The 25,224-nt window shown below is 40.6% G+C and overlaps 1 long non-coding RNA gene across 1 annotated transcript; it reads right to left on the reverse strand.

The window, feature by feature from the left end:
- Positions 1 to 2,386: 2,386 nt before the first annotated feature.
- On the reverse strand, positions 2,387 to 25,224 carry LOC138896440 (uncharacterized). The gene is made up of 3 exons (XR_011409568.1): positions 24,458 to 25,224; positions 3,266 to 3,318; positions 2,387 to 2,992 (listed from the first exon to the last, which is right to left on the reverse strand). It is a non-coding gene; the product is annotated as an uncharacterized lncRNA (long non-coding RNA).

Here is a 25,224-nt window from a genome sequence, read left to right on the forward strand (position 1 = left end):
ATTTATGAAATGGGGGATGGACATCGTCGGTTCCCTTCCATGGGCATTCGGTAAAGCTCAATTCATACTATTCATGACTAACTATTTTTCCAAATGGGTCAAGGCCCAAGCATTCGAAAAGGTCTGGGAGAAAGAAGTCATTAACTTCATCTGGGACCACATAATATGTCGATTTGGGATACCGGCCGAAGTCATGTGTAATAATGGGAAGCAATTTATAGGCAGCAAGGTAAACAAATTTTCGAAGATCACAAGATTAAAAAGATACTATTAACACCTTACCACCCTAGTGGGAACGGACAGGCGGAGTCAACAAACAATACCATACTTCAATACCTAAAAAAATGGTTGACCGATGCCAAAGGGAAATGGAAAGAAATCTTGCCCGAAGTCCTATGGGCTTATCGTAAAACCTTGAAGTCTAGTACCGGGGCTACTCCGTTTTCTTTGGTCTACGAGGCTGAAGCATTGATACCGGTCGAGGTCGGAAAGCCGAGCCTCAGATTCCAATATGCAACCGAAGAGTCAAATGGCAAGGCCATGGTCACAAGCCTAGAACTATTGGATGAAAGGGGTGAGGCATATTTAGTCCGGTTGGCCGCCCAGAAACAGCGGATAGAAAGATACTACTACCGAAGAGCCATTCTCCGACATTTCAAAATCGGGGACTTGGTGTTGAGGAAAGTAACATTACACACTCGGAACCTGAATGAAGGAAAGCTGGGATCAAACTGGGAAGGACTGTATCGAGTCATCGGAATTACCGGCAAAGGCTCATACAAACTCGTAGCACGAAACGATGTGCAACTACCGAACAATTTGAACATGACACACTTAAAACAGTACTACTGCTAAGGTACGATCTCAACTACTCTTTAATCATGTTATGAATCGGACTAACGCTTTCAAGCAATGCTCAAGAATGGATGTGGCTATTAGGTCTGAAAGCACGCGTTGCACTCTTTTTCCCTTGAACCGGTTTTGTCCCAAAATGGGTTTTTCGGCAAGGTTTTTAACGAGGCAGCAATAAAACGTGCTAACTTAGATTCGAAGGCCGGTCTCAAATCAGAGTCAATGGGCGTTCATTTCGCATCAACAGTATCCGAGCCCTCTCAAGCTCGACCTCGAATACTGGGGCCATTACCCTCGGATTAAGATTTTCAGCAAAGGAAAATTTAGCAAGGAAAAAAGAAAATCTTGTATGCTAGATGCTAAGGCTAGGTGGTTAGGATTCATTGTAAGGTCCAAACGGTTATGTGAACTGTGCCCATATAGTCCACTTTAGCCATGACATAAGCCTTTTCGATCATGTACTTTACACATAGAAATAAAAGAAAGTTTCGTCTTGATATTACACATTTTTTTGCCTCTTAAATTTGGATCCTAAGAGACCATGAGATACCCCTATTCGGGGACTATCGAGCCCAAAGGCTACCCCACTCGGGGACTGTCGTCCAAAAAAATAAAGTTCGGACAACTCGGGCTACTAAATCCCCGAGGCACCAAACCTATTAGGCGGTGCCTAAATACAAAAGGCTATGATCGCCCTAAAAACGGTCGTAGCCCGAGTTGTCAGAAGCTCGTAACTAGAAAGTAAGACCTTTATAAAAATTCGAAACCTGCTAAAAGGTTACCCTCGACAAAAACATCGTCTAATATCACTTAAGCATCTTGAAAAATCTTCCGATCACACCGAGTTTTCAAAGCCTCGAGCAAACAAAATTGTATCGAAGTCATGTTCCGTTCAGACCTCTGAAAAATGAACGCCCTATAAATACATTTGATTATATGCTAAGGCATTAGAATTAGTGCAATAATAGAAATTATGAAAAGATCTTGAAAAAGTAAAGACTCGAAATTGCCAGAAAGGAAAATTTTCATATATATTCTGGAATATACTTACAAAGGCCCAATAAAAACTAAAAAAAGTACTAAGGGATCTACGCCTAATCTTCACCAGGGCCCGACTCGTCGCCAGAGCCGTCGGTATAAATAGAAGAGATTCACTTTTTTAGGTCAAGTTTTGACATCAGTAGATACAGTAGCCATTTTTCTTTACTCTCTTTAGTAGTTTTTGCCATTTTGAGCCTTTTGAACATAGATTTGTTTATTCTAATTATCAATATGGGTTTAATTATTATTTCTTCTTCTATTTCTTCTGTCTTAAGCATGAGTGTCACAACCCAAACCGTAGGGCCGCGACGGGCACCCGATGCCTAACTAAACCGAATACCAATGTAACGTATCATTCTTATCATACTATCATGGATAAATGAACCGGAAAGCCCGTCATGAGATAACTAGTATCAAACATAAGGGAATACTAGATATAGGACGGCCCAACATGATATAAAAACTTATACATGTGACATACGAGCCTATAATGCCGACATAATCATTTGTATACTCAAGACATAGGCCGATAAGGCCATACAAGTATCCATATACATGTCATCTGTCTACAAGCCTCTAAGAGTACATAAAATGCTATAAAGGTCGGGACAGGGCCCCGACATACCAATCAATACATATTCAAATTATACAGAACAAATAGGCAACTCTGGAGCAAGTGGAGTGCACAAACACCTTCTGCTGAGCTGATATCCTACTAGGAGAACTCTCAACCTGTCTATCGGGACTTGCGGGCATGAAACAACGTCCTCAGGCAAAAGGGACATCAGTACAAATAAAGTACCGAGTATGTAAGGCATGAAAGAAACATGGAGTAAGGAACTCAACCTGTAAGTCTGAATAGCTCTGTGAATCATGAAAATATTTATAATGCCATGCATGTGCGTATAAATGCCATACCATGCATAAGTATATGCGTACACAACATCATCAAGCCTCTGAGGGCATCCTATCATATCATCTCAGCTAATGTGGGCGAAATCATCAACGTATACCAGCTGATCAGGTGGTGGTGCGTATATAATGCCGTAACCTTTTCCCATATACCATATACATATAATATACGCGTATATAGTGCCATCTGGTCACAGGTCAATGTACATGTATAAATGAATAAAATGCATAAGAAATATATTAATAAGATCAATATACCTTTCGGATAAACTTTATCAACTGCGTATTTTTCTGAGACCCATGAACAGAAGATATAATAATAATTCACATGGGGAATCAAGAACGTAGGCATCTCTAATACTTCTATGAATAGAGTTATTTATGAAAGTTGTGCATTTGCTCGTTTCGTTTGTATCGTACGGATCATGCCAAAAGAAAAGAAGGGATAACCTTAACATACCTTATCACAATATTTCCAATCACCAAGTTGAACTCACCTCTTCGTACCTTAATCTACAACAACAATAATAATACTATCATTAAGTTACGAAAGGTATAACTATCGCACAACGAACGACAAGCTTATTTTGTATTAAAACGGGCAGCATCTCCCTTATAATCCTTACTTCCTTCAAATTCAAGATAACACCAAATACAATAATTTAAACTTGTATAAATTATTTTCCAACCTTATATACACCACAAAATACTACAAAATAGCCCAACACCCCCCAATCTCTTCATACATAAAACGACCACCGTAGTAGTGTCAAACGGCCCAAAAATATTACGACGAACGACCAACCCACCACCCTGAATTTATGTGGTGTTTCTCCACAACATTAATCCTCCAAAACTCCATAAAACAGTAGTAAAACATGCATCCCAACAGCAACACAAAACAATCCACAAAACAGTCCGCTATAAGTAAATAACTCAAACTCACGGCTTCCGATCACCGTCCTATGAGTTCTAACTATTAGGAAACGAATTTATCAACCTTCCTTGATATTTAAACACTTAAATACAGAAAGTACATGTTTTCATAACTATGAAGTACCTTCCAAAACTCAAACTATAAAGAAAAAGAGAGGCGATATAGCGATACTTATATTGTAGGGATCATTTTAATGTTATCGTTTCTTGATTCCGTGCCCGGGATGATAATCTTGTTTGAAGCTCTTGCAGAGAGATTAAGAGTAAAGTTAGGGGTCTTATTTGGTTGTGTGTTCTAGAAAATTAAGGAAATAAACGAGATAAGGATATAAATATCCATTTTGTTTGAAAACTCAAAAGGTGCTACTTGGCACCCTAGCATTGGTCCTTCTTCCAATGCTTATAACTTTTTATTCGGGTGTCGTATGAATGTACGATTAAGAGAGATGGAAACTAAATTTCAAGACCTTCAATTTGGTATATAATATGTCCCCAAAAGACCTCATATATAACACCACGTTTATTTCTCAAAAAGATCTGTTACAAGGCAAATACTTAGTCGGTTTTTTCGCAACTTTAATCCGATTTTTCTCAAACTTCATATTTTCTATCCAAACATCATATATAGCCATATTATGACTTTAAAATCATTTAAATCATGATTAACAAGTCTCATATTCATTATGTTATCTTGGGACGCAAAGGGTGTAACAATGAGTAGCTAGATTTTCACTAGGGTTATGGCCCAACCCTAGAGTGTAAACTTAATGGGTATTTGAATTATGGCTTGTTTATGGTTGAGTGTTTAATATTTAGCCTTGTTCTTGATTTTAATTTTAGAATTAATGGTTGCAAATATTAGTTCATGCCTATTTGACTTGGTCTCTATTTGAGAAAGAGAGACTTAATCTAGGAAAACTTGGCTAACAAGGAATTGGGGTGAATTAAGGCATTGATAGTCCCAATTAAAGGGTTGAATCTAGAAATAGTAAAATCTGACTTGACCTTGTTATCAACCATTTTGTTCAACACCCATTTGGACTTGAGAAAGCCAAATTGGGCAAAGTCACTCTCTAAGAGGTATTGAGTGGGTACTCAAGTGTTGATGACTATAATACACCCCGACCAATAAAACAAGATTTAAGGCTTACAACCCATTAAGCGAACACCTAGGTGAAGGTCATAGCCCTTGGCCTTTTATATCATTTGAAAAACAACCAAATATAATTTCTTAGTTTTAATTCTTAGTTTGTAATCTTAGTTTAAATTAGACCTAGAAACAACCCGAGTTTGTAAAAATGCAATTTGAGATAATTCAAGCTCATACACTATAATATATATCCCTAAGTCCCATTCATAGCTCCCTGTAAAAAATCGACCCGAATCCTTGTTGGGTATTACTATTGCATCGACCGTTTTCATATCCTCAAATAGAGGAGTGAAGTTGGACGAGATCAATTTTTGGCGCCGTTGTCGGGGAGCATAAAAACGGATTTAGCTATATATTTGATTTTGTGTGTGCATTATCTTATTTTCCTTCCTTGTTACTAATTTATGTGAATCAATTTTAGGTACCATAATGGCAAACAACAACGATCAACTCGGAAACATGCCTTTGGGGGATGTGGACGTTGAAAATGACCAAGTTGAAGAGGTTCCTCATGAACCTCAAGTAAATAGAAGAGTCTGGGCGCCTCAAGACAATGTCCCAGTTCCACCTCCATCTCCACCAAGAGTGGCTCCACACCGGGTATTGCCGAATGAAGGGTATGCAAGTGCCATTGCCGGTCCCCGCATTAGGGCGGGCAACGTTCAAATCACGAATGTAGTGCTCACATTGTTAGAGCAACGAGATTCTTCACCGGGGCTCCGAGTCAAAATGCATAAAAATACTTGAAGGGGTTTGTGGACAGTTGTTGGGGGAGTAAACAGATAAACGTCTCCGAAGATGCTTTAAGGTTGAGGCTATTTTCTTTCTCTCTACGGGAAAAAGCCTTGGATTGGTTAGAAAGATTGACAAATCACTCCATCCATACATGGGATGAATTGGCGGAGAAATTTATTTCCAAGTTCTTTTCTCTCGGACATATGGCTACTCTTAGAGACTAGATTCTAGCATTCAAACAAGAGCCCAATGAGCCGTTGCATGAAATATGGGAGAGGTACCGAACTATGGTCAAGGAGTGCCCAAATAATGACATGACGGAGGCTATGATTTAACAAACTTTCTATCGGGGGATCAATACTACCAATCAGTGCGTGGTTAATCAACTTGCCGGTGGAAGTTTCATGACAATGCCGTATGCGGAAGCTTGTGAGGTTTTAGATGAAATGGCGGATACTTCTTCGGCATGGAAATGTAGAGAAAATGTTCCTCAAGGTGATCCGAGCGCGATTCACCTACATAAAGAGTTGCATGACCATGGGCAAGCCATTGCCGAGTTGACCACCATAATGAATCAATTAGTAAAAGCTCAACTTCAACAAGTGCAAAACCCGAGGCAAGTCAATACTATGAAGGGAGTCAATATGATGGTAAACAAGAGAAGAACTAGAAGTCCACAAGTGCAAGAGTGGACAATTTTGTGCAAGATGATAGTGGGTTTGATCAAGGAGATTCTCACAATGATCAAGATAAAGAGGTCCAATATGTGAAGAACTTTCAAGGGCAAAGAAATAACTACCAAGGCCCTAGTCAACAACAATGGAGACCTTCGAATAATCAAGGCAATTGGAATTGTAGCAACTAAGGTAATTGGAATAGTGAAAACAATCAAGGCAATTGGAGTGGAAGCAATAACCAAGGGAATTGGAAAAAAAATAATAATCAAGGCAATTGGGGAGGCTACAACCAAGGCGGGTGGAACAACAACCAAGGAAATCGGGGGTCGAGTTTTCAAAGTCCCCCGATGTACCAACAACCGAGCAACCCACCTCCTTATCCTTCTCAAGGTCCTAGTTCCTCCAACAATGAAATGAGTCGTATTGAGAATATGTTCAAGCAAATGATGGAGAAGAATGCCGATTCCGATGCCCAACTTGATTTACACAACACATCAATACGTAACTTAGAAGTGCAAATGGGTCAAATCTCTCAAGCCCTAAACACTCGTCCTAAGGGGTCACTACCAAGTGACATGGTGGTGAACCCAAAGGGTGGAAACAACACGGGACATACCATGGCCGTTACTATAAGGAGTGGAAAAGGTGAGGATGCACCCACCTCGAATCAACGGAAGCTTGTAGATAATGAGCAAGTGGTTCAAGAAGATGAGGTCCCGGACAATATGGTAAAAGCAAATGAGGAAGTACGGATTAATATTGATGATAATGAGTAGGAAGCTGAAGAGGAAGTGAACCCGTCTATGGATCACATTGTTGACAGACCGAAACCGGTAGTGAAAAGGGCTAAGGCATCAATGCCTAGGCCTCTTCCTCCATATCCTCAAAGGCTCGCCAAGCAAAATGGCAAGAATCAATTCAAAAAGTTCATTGACATGATGAAGAGACTATCTATCAATGTGCCATTGGTTGAAGCCTTGGAGTAAATGCCCGGTTATGCAAAGTTTATAAAGGACTTAGTGACAAAGAAGAGATCTATGAATTTTGAAACTATAAAAATGACTCATCAAGTGAGTGCAATTGTGCATTTAATGGCTCCCAAGTTGGAGGATCCCGGTGCTTTCACGATTCCTTGTATCATTGGAAGTGCCGAGTTTGCAAAACCTCTTTGTGATCTTGGGGCAAGTATCAATTTGATGACCTATTCAGTTTTCAAGACTTTGGGAATTGGGAAACCAAGACCCACATCTATGAGATTACAAATGGCCGATCGTACCATGAAGAGACCATTGGGAGTGATTGAAGATGTATTGGTTCGTGTTGATAAATTCATTCTTCCGACGGATTTTGTCATTCTTGATTGTGAGGTTGATTATGAGGTGCCTATTATTCTTGGTAGACCTTTCCTTGCTACGGGAAAGGCTCTAGTTGATGTTGAAGCCGGAGAACTTACCTTCCGGGTTGGTGTTGAAAAAATGGTTTTCCATGTGTGTAAGTCCATGGGCAACCCAATAGCAAATAAGTGTGTTCTTTCATAAACTTGGTGACCGATGCGATTGTAGATGAAATAAGTGTTTTGATGAATGTTGATGATACATTAGGCCGTCTTACTTAACTTTGATAATGACGAAATGGATGGCTTCATGGAATATTTGAACTCGTTGCAAGGAATAGGGTCGTACACTTATGATCCCCGCAAATTGTCCTTGGATCTTGAAAATAGGACAACTCCTGCAACGAAGCCCTCGATCGCAGAGACTCCTATCTTGGAGTTGAAGCCATTGCCTCCACATCTTCGGTATGAATTTCTTGGCCCTTATTCTACTTTACCAGTCATTCTTTCCTCTTGTTTGACTAACGTACAGGTAGATGCTACATTGGCGGTGCTACAAAAGAGGAAGAAGACTATTGGATGGACATTGGTGGATATTCAGGGGATAAGCCCTATATTTTGCATGCACAAGATTAACTTGGAGGAAGGTGACAAACCATTTGTTGAACATCAAAGGAGACTCAACGACGCCATGCAAGAAGTTGCAAAAAAGGAGATCATCAAGTGGTTGGATGTCGGGGTTGTCTATCCCATTTCCGATAGTTCGTGGACTTCTCCGGTTCAATGTGTCCCAAAGAAAGGGGCATGACAGTGGTCACCAATGATAAGAATGGGTTGATTCCTACAAGAACGGTGACCGGGTGTAGAGTGTGTATGGACTATCGTCAGCTCAACAAAGTCACAAGGAATGACTATTTTCCACTTTCCTTCCTAGATCAAATGCTTGATAGATTGGCCGGCCGTGCTTTCTATTGTGTTCTTGATGGGTATTTCGGCTACAACCAAATTCTTATTGCTCCGGAGGATCAAGAGAAGACTACCTTTACATGTCCTTATGGTACTTTTGCCTTCAAGCGGATGCCATTTGGGTTGTGCAATGCACCGACGACTTTTTAAAGGTGTATGATGGCGATCTTTACGGACATGGTGGAGGATTACCTTGAAGTCTTCATGGATGACTTCTCGGTGGTCGGGAATTCTTTTGATGATTGTTTCGCAAACTTGGATAAAGTGTTGGCAAGATGTGAAGAAACAAACTTGGTGCTCAATTGGGAGAAATGTCATTTCATGGTCGAGGAATTCATTGTCCTTGGCCACAAGATCTCAAAGAATGGCATTGAAGTAGACAAGGAAAATATTGAGGTGATTTCTAAACTTCCACCTCCAACTTCAGTGAAAGGCGTGCGGAGATTCTTAGGTCACGTAGGATTTTATCGGCGTTTCATCAAGGATTTCTCTAGAGTGGTGAACCCGTTGTGCAAGCTTTGGAGAAAGATTCTAAGTTCCACTTCAATTATGATTGCATGGAAGCCTTTGAATTTCTAAAGTTCAAGTTGACTACTACTCCCATTATTATCGCTCCAAATTGGAATGTTCATTTTGAGTTCATGTGTGATGCAAGTGATGTAGCGATAGGGGCTGTTTTGGGGCAACGCATCAAAAAGATTTTTCATCCAGTCTACTATGCTAGTAAGACCATGAATAGTGCCCAAGTCAACTACACCGTTACAGAGAAAGAATTCCTTGCCATTGTCTTTGCTATGGAGAAGTTACGCCCGTACTTGATGGGTGCAAAAGTCATTTTCCACATGGATCATGCGGCACTTCGCTATCTTATGAGCAAGAAAGATTCTAAAGCCCGATTGATGAGATGGGTGCTTTTATTGTAAGAGTTTGATATTGACATCCAAGATCGAAAAGGAAGTGAAAACCAAGTGGCAGACCACTTGTCTTGTTTGGAGGAGTAGGGGAGACCGCATGATGGCCTTGAAATCAATGACTCCTTCCCCGATGAGCAATTCTTGTTATTTCAATGAAAGAGGTGCCATGGTTAGCGGATCTAGCAAATTTCCTTGTAAGTGGTATCATCTCGAATGAGTTCTCTTCAAACCAAAGGAAGAAGCTCAGACGAGATTGTCAAGACTATTATTGGGATGAACCGTACCTTTTCCAGATTTGTACGAATAGAGTTATTAGAAGATGATGTGTACCGGAGGAGGAACAAGTTGAAATTCTTAGGGCTTGTCATTCTCCGCCATATGATTGCATGGAAGCCTTTGAATTTCTAAAGTTCAAGTTGACTACTACTCCCATTATTATCGCTCCAAATTGGAATGTTCATTTTGAGTTCATGTGTGATGCAAGTGATGTAGCGATAGGGGCTGTTTTGGGGCAACGCATCAAAAAGATTTTTCATCCAGTCTACTATGCTAGTAAGACCATGAATAGTGCCCAAGTCAACTACACCGTTACAGAGAAAGAATTCCTTGCCATTGTCTTTGCTATGGAGAAGTTACGCCCGTACTTGATGGGTGCAAAAGTCATTTTCCACATGGATCATGCGGCACTTCGCTATCTTATGAGCAAGAAAGATTCTAAAGCCCGATTGATGAGATGGGTGCTTTTATTGTAAGAGTTTGATATTGACATCCAAGATCGAAAAGGAAGTGAAAACCAAGTGGCAGACCACTTGTCTTGTTTGGAGGAGTAGGGGAGACCGCATGATGGCCTTGAAATCAATGACTCCTTCCCCGATGAGCAATTCTTGTTATTTCAATGAAAGAGGTGCCATGGTTAGTGGATCTAGCAAATTTCCTTGTAAGTGGTATCATCTCGAATGAGTTCTCTTCAAACCAAAGGAAGAAGCTCAGACGAGATTGTCAAGACTATTATTGGGATGAACCGTACCTTTTCCAGATTTGTACGAATAGAGTTATTAGAAGATGATGTGTACCGGAGGAGGAACAAGTTGAAATTCTTAGGGCTTGTCATTCTCCGCCATATGGTGGTCACCATGGTGGAACAAGAACGGCGGCCAAAGTGCTAAATTGCGGTTTTTATTGGCCCACCCTTTACAAGAATGCAAGTGATCTAGTCAAGCATTGTAATGAATGTCAAAGGGCCGGTGGAATCTCAAAGAAAAATGAAATGCCCCTCACCACTATTTTGGAGATTGATATTTTCGATGTATGGGGTATTGACTTCATGGGGCCTTTTGTGAGTTCTTATGGAAACACCTACATCTTGGTCGCGGTTGATTATGTATCCAAATGGGTTGAGGCTGTTTCTCTACCCAACAATGAAGCGAGATGTGTGGTGGCATTTTTGAAAAAAAATATTTTCACAAGATTTGGTACTCCTAGGGCTATCATAAGTGATGGGGGATCACATTTTTGCAACAAAGCTTTCGCCACCTTACTCACCAAGTATGGTGTCACTCATAAAGTCACAACTCCCTATCATCCACAAGCAAGCGGTCAAGTGGAAGTCTCCAACCGAGAGATAAAGAGTATTTTGTCCAAAACTGTGAATGCTAACCGGACGGATTGGTCCAAGAAACTTGATGATGCTTTATGAGCTTATAGGACGGCTTACAAAACACCTATTGTAATGTCTCCATACCGGTTGGTGTTCAGAAAATCCTGTCATCTTCCGGTGGAACTTAAGCACAAATCCATGAGGGCTTTAAAGAAGTTGAATCTTGAGTGGGATGTCGCCGCCAACTTAAGGGTGGCACATTTGAACGAGTTGGACGAGTTACGATATCATGCATACACAAGTTCGTCCTTATACAAAGAGAAGATGAAATATCTTCATGACAAGTGCATTTGGAACAACGAGTTTAAAGAGGGTGATCTTGTGTTGTTGTTTAATTCGCGGTTACAGATGTTTCCCGAAAAGTTAAAGTCTAAATGGAGTGGCCCATTTGAGGTTGTGGGCGTGACACCCTTTGGTGCTTTGGACTTAAAGAATAAAAATGATGAGGTGTTTAGAGTCAATGGTCACCGGGTGAAGCATTATTTGGGAAAATTTGGTGATGGCCACGTCGTGGCGGTAATTCATTTCAAATGATGGTAATCTGCATCGTGCCGCAACGTTAAATCAGACGCTTCTTGGGAGGCAACCCATGTTTTTTTTTCTTTAGATAGTTCTTATTTTATGTTAACTGGTTTTGAAGTGTGTTGCAAGAATAAGTGTGCTATACAGGAACTGTGCTAAAAAAATTGGCTACGTATGGAAAAAGTACGGACCGCATAATTTTGAATGCTATAGCAGAAGTCAACTGCGGCCACACAATGCGGTTTTGTGCGGACCGCACAAATTAAAATGGAAAATTGTAAACTTTCTGAAGTTTGTCTATCAGAGAAATGGTTAAAGTGCGGTCACACAAGGAAATCTGTGGTCCGCACCAAAACTTGCGGTCACACACATAATTCTGCGGACCGCAGATCAACGAAGGGAAATTGAACGATAGGTAATAGAGTGCAGACCGCAATTGAATAGTAGCCCTAAGACTACTATTGAGACTTTACACTCTTTGAGAAATTAAAACAAAGGCCAAAATCTTGCAAACTACTGAGTCAATTATCTGCCACTTAATTGAGCATCTTTGATCATTCCTTAACACCACTTCATCACTGGTATGTTCAAATTATTTATAGAATTCTTCAATTTTCTTAGTTAGTTTATAATTTATTAGTTATTTTAGACCATTTGTCAATTTCATATCTATGAGGGGTGTAATTTGGGTTAGGTAAACTCCTAGTTGCTATTTGGGGAATGTGTATTTGGTTTATCATGTTTAATTGCTACTACCATGCCTAATTTGTGTAAAAGATTGAAACCCTATAGGACTGTGCCCGATTTAGTTTTGAAATGTGCGGTCGCACAAGGAATTGTGCGGTCCGCAGAATTACATGCTTAGGGCATTTGGTTAGGCAAAAATGCGGACCGCACTTGAAATTGTGCAGTCCGCAGAAATTCAATATCGGCCGCAGAAAAGTGTGTGCGGCCGCAGATCGGGGCATTCTCTGTCTTCAGAGAGTTGCCATTTTTAAGGTATTCATTGTGCGGCCGCACTTTAGATGTGCGATCGCACTAAAAATTGTACGGACCGCAATTTTATCTCTGCAACAACACTTTTAAATTATGTGGTCCGCACAACCCAACCTCTGGCCGCACTTGCAATTGTGCGGACCGCACTTCCCCACCCTGCAACATGTTTTGTTCTGTGACTTTCTATTTATCTGTAATTGAATTAGAACTGACTCCTGTTGCTGTTTGTTACAGAAAATGGTTAGATCCCGTGGTCATGGTGATACATCAAAGGGGAGTGGTGAACCTTCCAGAGGCAGAGGCAAAAGATTTACCCCTCGCCCTCCAAAGAGTAATCAGTAAGAAAGCCACAACATACCAACGAAGATAGCTCGAGCCCTCCGAATCTAGTTCATATGCCCCGTATAGGGAATCATAGGAGGGAAACTCAGTGCAAGAGCGGCCTACTGTGCAATCACAGCCACAACAGCTTCAGGACAGATACCAACTAAGAAATGAGCCAACCTCTTCTGAGAGCACTTCTGAGGGGTCGGAAGGTAACAGTCAGGCTTCGAAGCCTTCATCTACATATGCCCCCAACGCACCAACTAATATAGTGGATGTGGATGAGATCTCGGATGATGGCCGAGAGGGTGATACTAGAGTTGTCGGCCTTGAGAGGTCGAAGAAGAAAGAAATTTGGGAAGATAGGTTCGTCAGTCTAACTGCATTTAATGGTTTTCGAGAGTGGTGGCCGTCGAGATCACTCACTCTTGAGCGTCAGTTCTTGTTGAAAGATCTTGATAAATACAACCCAGTGGTGTAGAGACAATTCTAGGAGCGGAAGGGGTGGACATGGTTCACTCAAAGTATGGTAGATGCCAAAGAGTACCTGGTCCGGAAATTTTACGCCAATGTGGCACACATAAAGAAGGGGACCAAAGTGGCGAAAGTGAGGAGTCTGAAAGTGAGGTTTGACCAGAGCACCTTGAACACATACTTAGGGTTGGAGGATGTTGAGTCGGTGCAATACTTGGAAAAGCTAGCTTTGGGCGATGTAACTCGTCCCATGGCTAGCTAAGATTCTGGCAGCTCCAGGACCACCACCACCACCACCATGGATCACAACAGGGGTTCCTATTCAGCGGAATACCCTAAATTGTGAGGCAAAGGGATGGCAGACGTTTGTATGTAGCATAATAGACCCATGCCAAAATGAAACAAATCTCTCAATCCCGCGGTCAGTGCTAGTCGCCTCTATCATGGCCGGATACCCAATCAATGTGGGTGCCGTGATGTTGGCCAACATGTGTTTGGTTGGCAGGCAAAGTGACAGCTCCTACCTGTACCCCAACACTATCACAGAGTACCTTACGGATGCGGGGGTCGAGCCGAGGGATTTTGATACCAAGGTGCGGGCGAAGAAGCCCTTCTCATGGTATTCTTTGACGGGTGGTGGAAACCCAAAGAAAAATGGTCAGCCGACTACTACCGTAGGCCAGTCTGATGAGCCTTCGATGGTAGCTGTAGAGTCAGCTGAAATGCCTTCTACGTCAGCAGTGCCTTCTACCAGTGCAACTACCATGCCTCCACCTCCTTCTTTAGGGCCTTCAGCAGCAGTTCCCTCCACCTCGACTTTAAGGCTGGCGCCTATGCCCACTCATCCACTATCTGCGTTGTGAGTCTCCCAGACACTGGCGGGCCTCAATAACTGGATGCAGATAGCTACTGCAAAGCTGTCTAACTTATCGAGTGTTGTTGCAGCACAATCATCCACCCCGACACCCCTATTTCCTCCGATAATGGAGGATACATTGAAGAAGATTTTGGAGAATCAGCAGACAATCATAAACGCTTTAGTAGCACATGAAGTAGTGATTGAGGAGCTTGGGAAGCAGGTAAAGAAGATGAAGAAATCCCAGGCATCCAACAAATTATTAGATAGACTAAGGAGAGAGGTCACCAAGATAGCAGCCGCTGGGGACCTCCCAATTGATATGCTCATAGGGTCAGACCCACCAGCATCAGCAGCTCCAGCAGCACCATCTATTCCAGTGGCACCAGCTGGCTAGTCTGAGGAGCCAGACATGGCTGCCGACCCTACTAAGGCGGTACGATAGATGTTCACCCACCTAGTTACTCCCAGAGTCGAGGATGATGAGATCCAGTTAGAGGAGACTGAAGGCGGTGACGCTGCTATGGACACAACCACATAGGGAGTCCTCTTCACTCTTACCCTTCTTTATTCTTATTTTGTTAAGCATTGGGGACAATGCTTACTTTTATTCGGGGGGGGGGAGGGGGGGTTAGAGTTTATTGGTTATTTGATGATTTGACATTTGGTTTGTAATAACTGATGACATTTTCCGTTTTCTTTTTATCATGTATAGATTCTCCTCTTTCTCTCTCTATTGATATATATATTTTCTCTTTTCCTCCCTCATTATGTACATTCATTATGCTTGCAGTAGCTTTCTTTGTAGCTTATTTATTTTATTTTCTTATTAGTCAATGTTTAATTCAATAGCTTCTTTTTATGTTTGAGTGGATAATAAGCCTTTGATTTTCTTAAGGCCACGGTTCTTTCCAAAGGTAGTTTTTGTGTGAACCGGATGACTCTTCCCATCGATGGATGGCGTGACAACCTTCTTAAGGGATTGGGTCTGTTTTTAGTGATTAGGTAAGAATAGTAGTAATAAGGAATAAAAAGACCTAATTGAGTCAAGCTCGAAGAGTCAAATATGATTCACTTGATACCAACACACTTAACTACGTGCTTGTGGTTAGAAACAAGTTTTTTTGGAAAGAAATAGCTCTAGTTAGTGACCTTGTAACTCTTGTGTTGACTTAGGAAATCATCGAGTGGTTTAGTCGAGCCATAGTGATTTTTAAATCTTGATTATGGTCGTTGTGGGCCCTCGACTCTATCCTTTTTAACAATCCAGCTGCGTGAGAGGTGAAATATTTTTGTTGCAAGTCCAAGCACCCGTGAAAATGGTCTAGAAGTTGCTCCGAATGTGTTTCTAGGCGAAATTTTAAGTTTTGCTGGCTTGAGAAGTGATTGTAGGATCTCCTTGACCCGTTTGAAATTTTCCATAGCCCACCAATGTTGTTATCCCAAGTCAACCCATTTGATCCTAAAATCCTTCTCATTTGATCACAATGTTACAAGCCTTTACTACTTCTGTCGTGACCCTCTCTTGGCACCCGAGCTTTCCTTAACATTCATGTGAAATAATTGGCTAAAATCATAAGTTTGGGAGAGAGACGAGGAGTTTGAAAAAGGTATCAAGGCACAAAAAGAGAAAAGAAATGAAGAGAATAAAAGGCAAGAAAAAGAAAGAAGAACAAAAAGAAAAATGCAAAAAGAAAGTGAATAGGTTGAAGAGTTGGAGGGATTTCAAAGAATAGTAATGATGCAAGGCATGGAGAAAACAAAGAAGGAGAAAATGAATATCATAACCAAGAAAGAGTGAATCTAAGTCTCTCCAATTCCCCTATGGAAAAGAAAATGCCTCAAAAGGTGGCAAAGCATGAGCCGATAAGAGAAAATGGAGTGCTTAAGGAAAGATGAACCCGTTCTATCATAGCATATCCAACCTTAGTCTAAAAGCCTTCATTGCATTCTAAAAAAGCCCTATGTGATTTCAAGCCGAGTGAGCTTACATTAGTTGTGATTTACATGAGGGGCAAGCCTATGGTACTTAAAGCCGTACTTGTGACATTCTTTTGAGAGAGATGAGCGAACCTTTCACAAATCTTTGAATTTAGTGCTACATTCTTAAGTGAGATAAGCAAACGAAGAGTAGAAGAGGAGGAGTTTGGGATCCACAACTACCTACATGAAAGAGCGAGCTTCCTTGATAAATTAAGTCAACTCTTGATGCTCAAGTGTCACATTATAACTATTGGTGCTTCAACCCATTGCCTTGTTAATAATTCATAAGTGTGTGGGTAATTATTGGTCTCAATTAATGTGTGATTGATGCATTTTTTTTGATTAGCTGGAATAGATCTTAACTTGTGAAGGTGGGAATTACCTTATTTACTTGAGGACAAGCAAAAGCTTAAGTTTGGGAAAGTTGATGAGTGGAGATTTTAACTACTTATTGGCACCTTTTTGCTTTCGTTTTAGTCCAAAAGCGTTTAATTATGTTCCCAAAAACTGATGAAATATGCTTAATTGAAGGAATGGTGGAAAATGAGCCTAAAAGATGAAATCCAACTCAAGAAGGAGTAACCTGAACCAAGGACAAAAATAGGCACAAAAGCTCTAAAGTGCGGACCACAGATTGTGCAGAAGAACTTATCAGAGATCTATGAGAAGTGCGGTCCGCACATGAGATATGTGGTCGCAGAAGCAAGGCAAGACCGGAAGATAAGAAAACATGAATATCAAGTTCAACGGAAGTGCGGACCACACAATTATTGTGCGGTCGCAGAAGATCAGCTATGCGGTCGCAGTTGCATTTTTGCGGTCTGCAGAAGAGCTATGTGCGGCTGCACTTATAAATGTGCGGACCGTAGAAAGAGAGAGATGCGGCCACGGTTCAGAATTGTGCGGTCGCAAGAGTCTAATCCTATCAAGTTGAAGCAAAGTGCGGACTGCACATGGAATTGTGCGGCCGCAGAACCTCCGAAAGGGCATTTTTATTCAAAAATTCCATTACTATATAAATAGAAGAGATTCACTTTTTAGGTCAAATTTTGACATCAGTAGATACTATAGCCATTTTTCTTTACTCTCTTTAGTAGTTTTTTCCATTTTGAGTTTTTTGAACATAGATTTCTTTATTCTAATTATTAATATGGGTTTAATTATCATTTCTTCTTCTATTTCTTCTGTCTTAAGCATGAGTAGCTAGATTTTCACTAGGCTTGTGACCTAACCCTAGAGTGTAAACTTAATGGGTGTTTGTTTATGATTGGGTATTTATTATTTAGCCTTGTTCTTGCTTTTAATTGTAGAATTAATGGTTGCAAATATTAGTTCATGCCTATTTGACTTGGTCTCTACTTGAGAAAGAGAGACTTAGTCTAGGAAAACTTGGCTAACAAGGAATTGGGGGTGAATCAAGACATTGATAGTCCCAATTAAAGGGTTGAATCTAGATATAGTAAACCCGACTTGAGCTTGTTATCAACTGTTTTGTTCAACACCCATTTGGACTTGAGAAAGCCAAATTGAGCAAAGTCACTCTCTGACCGAGAGGTATTGAGTGGGTACTCAAGTATTGATGGATATAATACATCCCGACCAATAAAACAAGCTTTAAGGCTTACAACCCATTAAGCGAATACCTAGGTGAAAGTCATAGCCCTAGGCCTTTTATATCATTTGAAAAATAACCAAAAATAATTTCCTAGTTTAAATTCTTAGTTTGTAATCTTAGTTTATATTAGACATAGAAACAACCCAATTTTGTGAAAGTGCAATTTTAGATAATTCAAGCTCATACACTATAATATATATCCCTAAGTCCCATTCATAGCTCCCTGTGGAAAATTAACCCCGACTCTTTGTTGGGTATTACTATTGCATCGACCGTTTTCATATCCTCAAATAGAGGAGAAAAATTGGACGAGATCAATGACTCAAACGAAGTATGCATGTATGAGATAGAGACTGAATCCGGGAACTTTTTGGTTCGTGGCTGGAACAGGATGCTCGCCACCAGGCCCGATAAGACAATACCCCAAAACCCGGAACGAGCTCCAAGACCTCAGAAAGCATTACAAACGATTACAAACGACGCAGATCTCGCCCGATTCCGGTAACGTATCATTGATTGATGTACAAGGGGGATTTTTACCTTTTTAAGAATTGTATTAGGGGTAAAACTTCCCTACTATATAAGGAGGAAATTTCTTATTCAGTAGACACATTGTAACATGCATATCTAGGCAATACAAAATCGTTTCTATGTTTTCTAGCTATTGAAAGGTTCTTATTTTAATTATAGTCCTTCATACGTATTTGGCTTCGAATCGAGGGTCCTGTCGAGGGCAAAACTATTGTTAAGCTTAAATCCGAGCCTGAACTCAACGTCACAACTGTTTGGTTATTTACCTTATCTTTAATTAGTTTATCTAACATTCTTGATTACTTGTGTTGAATCAATCCACATATCCTTAAAACAATGTACAAATTTAATTGTTATTCATTTTAAGGGTAAATATTTTGGCGCCCACCGTGGGGATAAGAATAATAGTGGTGGTTTGATACAAATCTCCATAACACACTCTATTTTACACTTGTTCTTTAAGGTTTCAATTTCAGGTCAGTTTAAAAATGTCAAATTCTCAGTCTGCTCACTTGAACGTCGAGGCTAAGTCTGGCCATCATGGCGAAAACAACAATCGGGTGACTATCAATGAGGTTCCCCTACTGATTCAAACAGGATCCCAGTTTCATATCTAATCGATGCTAACTCACATTTTTCCATCGACGCCAACCTGCCTACCGACCACGAGAACAACGTTCGCGGAGGAGCCCGATAAACGGCTCAAGGATCGCCCAAAGGTGAAGGCGACGGAGTCAGTCTACGAGTGATCTTTGAAATGTTACAGGCTCAACAAGAGGCGATAGTACAACTGCAAAATTAAAGACGCGCCCCCAGCAGAGTTGAGCTCGAACCATCCCGGGAAATCACCCGAAGAAATGAGCAGATCCCCGAAAGGATAGGTGGAACTTAGCCCGGTGTCATTCCCGAAGTAATGAAAATGCTTGAAGCATTATTGAAATGGGTAGAGTCAGGTGAAAAGAAAATTGAGGCTAACTATAAGAAGGTGGAGACGTGTAATTTTCGGGTCGATCAAATCCGAGGAGCGCCCCCGATATTGAAAGGTGCGCACTCCAAAACATTTGTCCAAAAGCCTTTTCCTCCAAGTGCGGCACCAAAGCCAATCCCGAAAAGGTTTTGTATGCCCGATATTCCAAAATTTAATGGAACCACGGTTTCGAATGAGCATGTGACCTCCTACACGTGCGCCATCAAAGGCAATGACTTGGAAGATGACGAGATCGAGTCACTGTTATTAAGGAAGTTTGGGGAACCTTTGTCAAAATGAGCAATGATATGGTACCACAACTTGCCCCCAAATTCGATTGATTTATTCGCTATGTTCGCGGATGCCTTATTAAAGGCTCATGCCGGGGCCATCAAGGTCGAGACCAAAAAATCAGATCTTTTAAAGGTTAAGCAAAGGGACAATGAGATGCTCAGGGACTTACCTTCGGTTGCAGATGATTGGGCTGTTCAGGCATTCACTCACGGACTTAACCAATGAAGCTCCTTGCTCCGCAACAGCTGAAACAAAACTTGGTAGAGTACCCGGTGGTAACTTGGGCCGACGTCCACAATAGGTACCACTCAAAAATCAAAGTCGAGGACGACAAACTCGGAGCCCCTTCTGGGTTCGTTTATCCCATCAGAACTGACGACATGCTTAAGAGAGTCATAGATCATGAATCAAGGCCAGTCCGAGATCGGTACCAACCATACAGTGCAGATCGAAGGGGAAATATGTCCGGGTACAACTCTACAAGGAACGAAAAGAGAGGCGATTGAGGGCCTAATAGCCGAGGTCTGATGAGAAAAAATGGTTTCGACAGGCCGCTCGGGGGAAGGGAAGCACTAAGATTATCAGAGTATAAATTCAACGTTGATTCAACCAGTATCATATCAGCCATTGGGCGCATAGAAGAAACCAAGTGGCCTCGACCATTGCAGTCCGATCCTACCCAAAGAGATCCTAAGCTGATGTGTAAATATCATGACACTCATGGGCACATGACCGAGGACTACCGACAGTTGAGAGCAGATGTCGCCCAGTTGTACAATAACGGGCATTTACGAGAATTTTTGAGTGATCGAGCCAAAAACCACTTCAGGAACAGGGACTCCAACAAACAGACTAAACAAGAAGAACCTCGGCACGTCATCAACATGATTATTGGAGGGGTCGATATCCCCCAGGGACCGATGATAAAGCGCACTAAAGTATCCATCATGAGGGAAAAGTGCACCCGAGATTACATCCCGGAGGGAACCATTTGGTTCAACGACAAGGATGCCGAAGGCATCGTACAACCTCATAATGATGCACTGGTGATATCCGTACTTATCAACAAATCTCGGGTTAAACGTGTGTTGATTGATCCAGGAAGTTTGGCTAACATCATCAGATTGATGGTCGTTGAACAGTTGGGGTTACACAATCAAATAGTACCGGCGGTCCGGGTGTTGAACAGATTTACTATGGCATGCAAAACTGCTAAGGTAGAAATAACCTTGCCAGTGAATACCGCTGGGACAATTCAAGATATAAAATTCTATGTGATCGAAGGGGACCTGAGGTATAACGCCTTATTCGGAAGGCCATAGGTTTACAACATGAGGGCAGTACCCTTAACACTGCACCAGACACTAAAGTTCCCTACGTCGCGAGGAATCAGGACGATATACGGAGAGCAGCTGACTACAAAATAAATGTTTGTTGTCGAAGAGGTGATCCCAGTGCCTACAATCTCGACATCAAAGAACAAGAAGCCAACAAGGAAGGAAGAAATTAAATAGTAATAACCGATACCGGTCCCGACCAAACCATAAGATCAAGAGTAAGTGAGGAGGATGATTACAGAGTTATTAGGTCGTTCATTGCTCCCCATGATTCCGATGCCACCAGATCGAAGGTCGAGGAGCTGGAGCAAGTCATATTGATCAAACACTTGCCCGACCGGAAGGTATACCTGGGCAGGGGGTTAACTCCCGAGCTTAGAAAAATACTCATTGAATTTCTTATAACTAACATAGATTATTTTGCTTGGGTCCCATCTTGACATGAGAGGGATCCCGCCGGAGGTAACCACTCATAAGCTGAGTTTCCTTGTAGTTAAGCAGAAAAGGAGATCGTAATCCGAAGTCAAGCACGCTTTCATCAAGGACGAGGTATCTAAACTCCTTAAAATTGGATCTATTCGGGAAGTTAAGTACCCGGAGTGGGCCAATGTAGTGGTAGTACCTAAGAAAGAAAATAAGCTAAGAATGTGTGTAGATTATAAAGATCTGAACAAGTCATGCTCTAAGGATTCTTTTCCTTTTTCTAACATCGATCCGATGATCGGCGCGACGACCGGGCACGAGATACTTAGTTTTCTCCATTATTTACTTATACTTATTATTTGACATTTTCATTTAATACAAAATTATTTAAAGAATATATACTACCATTTATGTTAAAATGTTAAATTAAATTTTAAAAACTTTGTATTTTCTCATGTTCATTGTTTGACTTTTTAAAATAATTTAAAAAAATGTCATGATCTCCTTGTATGGTCATGGCATTTGGAATGTAATAAATTTCTTATCCAAAATTTGAAGTTACTATTTCAAAATTTCAAGTTTTCGAATAAAGAAATGAAAGGACATAAATCCCTTATATAGTACTATAACATATTCTTCTTGATAAAAGCATATTCAACACTTCTAAGACACGCAACATAAGAAAAAAATTATTTCTTAGAGAAATTTTGTTCAACAATATTTTGCACCTTATAAATTCACTCACAGTGTTTCCTTTTTTTTTTCCTCCCCAGGATCTATGTTGAGCGAGAGAAAAAAGAAAGAAGAAGAGTTTGCCTAATTACTATTCGTAGCTACTACTTAATTGTTATTGACTTGTATTACTTGTATTCAAACGCGCAACGAATACAACTTGTATCAAGTGTATTCGTTCGCGTAACGAATACAATGTGTATCAACTCTATTCGTTCACGCAATTATATTCATTTATGCAACGAATACAATATGTATCAACTGTAACTAAGGCGGAATATAATGGTGCATACAAATGATACAACTTGTATTGACTGTATACATGGGTGTATACAAAGGATACAACATATATCAATAATATTTATTCACACAACGAATACAACAAAGGTAAAATACAAAAATACAGGAAAATAAAATATTCTTGTCGAGAGTCGAACTCAAGACCTCGCTAACTAAGCGGACGCTCTAACCAACTGAGCTACGAGAGCTTGTTGCTATCTTGTTTCAGTTCAAAATAATTAATCTCTCATTTCATGGATTTGTTATAAAATTAAGATATAGCTACGAATGATAAATTTTCTAAAAGTATAGTTACAAATGATAAATAGTGTAAATATTTGATGTGTCGGGTAATTTTCTAAAGAAAAAAAAGGAAGAAAGCCCCGAAACTTGTCCAACATTTCCGAGTCCAAAAGTCCATACTTGGGTTGGCGGGCCGTTTATTTCTGTGTCCCGCTCATTGTTTAAAACAGATATTGGATTGTCTCCAATATTTTCAAGTTTATTGTGCTTGATATCCTTATTGGTTGGCGTAGCCACTTTTAGGCTATGCTATTAGAGTTGGCCGTACTTTGAAATACATTGGCAATGTAGCCATCGGTCCGGCTAAATTGATATTTTTGCCCCCAACTAAAATATGAAGCACAATTCTAGCAATCGATACTAGAGTTCAAAGCCCCAGGAATTATTTCTAATTTTTGAATCTTTGCTAGTGTAAAATTCAGAAATTGTTTCTCGATTTTTAAACAAGGTATCTGAAATAATGTGAATAGATTCAAAGTCTCAGTAATTGTTACTGGAGTTTGAACCTATAAAGGTTTGAATAAATCTCAGTAATCGTTGTTGGGATTGGAACCTATAAAGGTTTGAACAAACCTCAGTAATCGTTGTTGGGGTTGGAACCTATCACACCCCTTTTTTCACCTCACTAACCCCTTTAAAAAAAAGATAAAGTTGATTTTAAAGCTCAAAAGGGTTTTCAACTAGAATGTGACAGAAATTGTGTTTCAAAAGATTTTCAGAGTCGCCACCTGACATTTGATTTCGATGTGCCAGGTCACCGTTAAAAAATAATTTTTCCTTTTGAAAACACATTTAGACTCTAAAACATAGTATGCACCAGAGATTCTAGATAAGGGGGTTCAATTGACTCGGGAAGAATGTATTAGGCATTCCCCAAGTCCCGTAACTAGTACGGTTGCGTACTCGATCAAGTTGGCTTTAAAGAATATTCTAATTGAGGTAAAAACACAGGTAAAGGAAAATAAGCACAAAAGAGGCTCGAGGTCGTCCTCACCTAATAAAAGAAAAATAAGAGAAAAGAAAAGAATGTACTAAAAGAAAAAATACTAAGAGTTATAATCTATCCTACGCTAGCCTGGGACTCCGTTTACATTCACTTCAGGGCATACCCCAGATAAAAATATATATAAACTCTTCGGGGTATTCCCCTGATGAAACCATAATAAACTAAAGGGGAACGACCTCTTACCTCAAAAATTCAAACAAAATCTTAAGGTTTGCCTACCTAAGTGTGGTCGGCCTAGACATACTCATACCCGAAAAAGTAAATAAAACAAGACTAGAAGAACAATACAATTATTTTGAACCTAAATTTCTTTTAATTTTACACAACAATCCAAACAATGAAATCAATCCAAAATAAGTTTTCACGTTGGAACCCCTTACTTCATTAAAGCTAAATCGCATTTGGTTGAAGAAGTAACATAAAAAAATAATGCCAGCTAGCCTACTTTAAAGCATGTACACAACAAAGAAAAATATTCTTATTGTTACTTTCACGTCATTAGCGAATCCAGCTACCAAACTCAAGAAAATTTCATCAAAGGATCAAAAGGTATCACAAATAATATGGAAACCATATGAATCAACCATTCAAACACATACGTGACAAAAATCAAGAGGTAGAATATTAAAGATAGAAATGGACCTTTAAGTAGCTTTTCAATAGCAGAATTTCCTCCAAACAGCTTTACACTCACTCAAGCGAGGAAAGAATCCGTCGACAGGAACTCGACAGAGCAGAAACAATAATAACTATTGGACAGGAACCGCGAATCAGCCCGTGACCGAACCTAGAACTCGAAAACCTCGAACGGACCACCGTGTGTACTCAATGAAGAAGAAAGACCACAAATATAGACAGTGTATCCATGGTCCTATGTGCTGCCGCAGTTTAGTTTATCGGTCCTTAACTCGGACTCAATTCTCTCTTGACATAAGCCATGGTTTGTTCGGTGTGAGCAGAAAGCAGAATAACATGGTCTTTTTCTCAACACGCTTAGCTTTTATCAGTGGTTCGATCAGAGAGCGAAAAACACAAAGAGGAGGAGAGAGAGATAATATGGCAGTAGTCCAGCGGGTTTGAGATGGTCGGTGGCAGTAGATTTAAGAGGAGGGAGTGTGGCCATTTTGGACTTGCTGCTGGCGGCGTCGCCACTCGCCGGTGATCAATTCCGGCGAGGCAACAACTCCAGTGAGGGAGATGGCAGAGGCGGGTGAGGAGGGTGGTCGTTGGGTGTTGAGAGGATGCTACTGCGTGTGTATCTGTGTGCTCGAATATCCTATGAGTGATTACCCGAGCAACAACCTTGTCTATCAAATGAAGAGAGAGCTTTGAAGATGAAGAGGTGGCCGGATCTCGGAGAGGAGGGGGTGTGGCTCTCCAGGGTTCTTGAAATTAGGAAGATGATATTT

Source organism: Nicotiana tomentosiformis, chromosome 7 (assembly GCF_000390325.3).
Source record: "Nicotiana tomentosiformis chromosome 7, ASM39032v3, whole genome shotgun sequence".
NCBI lineage: Eukaryota > Viridiplantae > Streptophyta > Magnoliopsida > Solanales > Solanaceae > Nicotiana > Nicotiana tomentosiformis.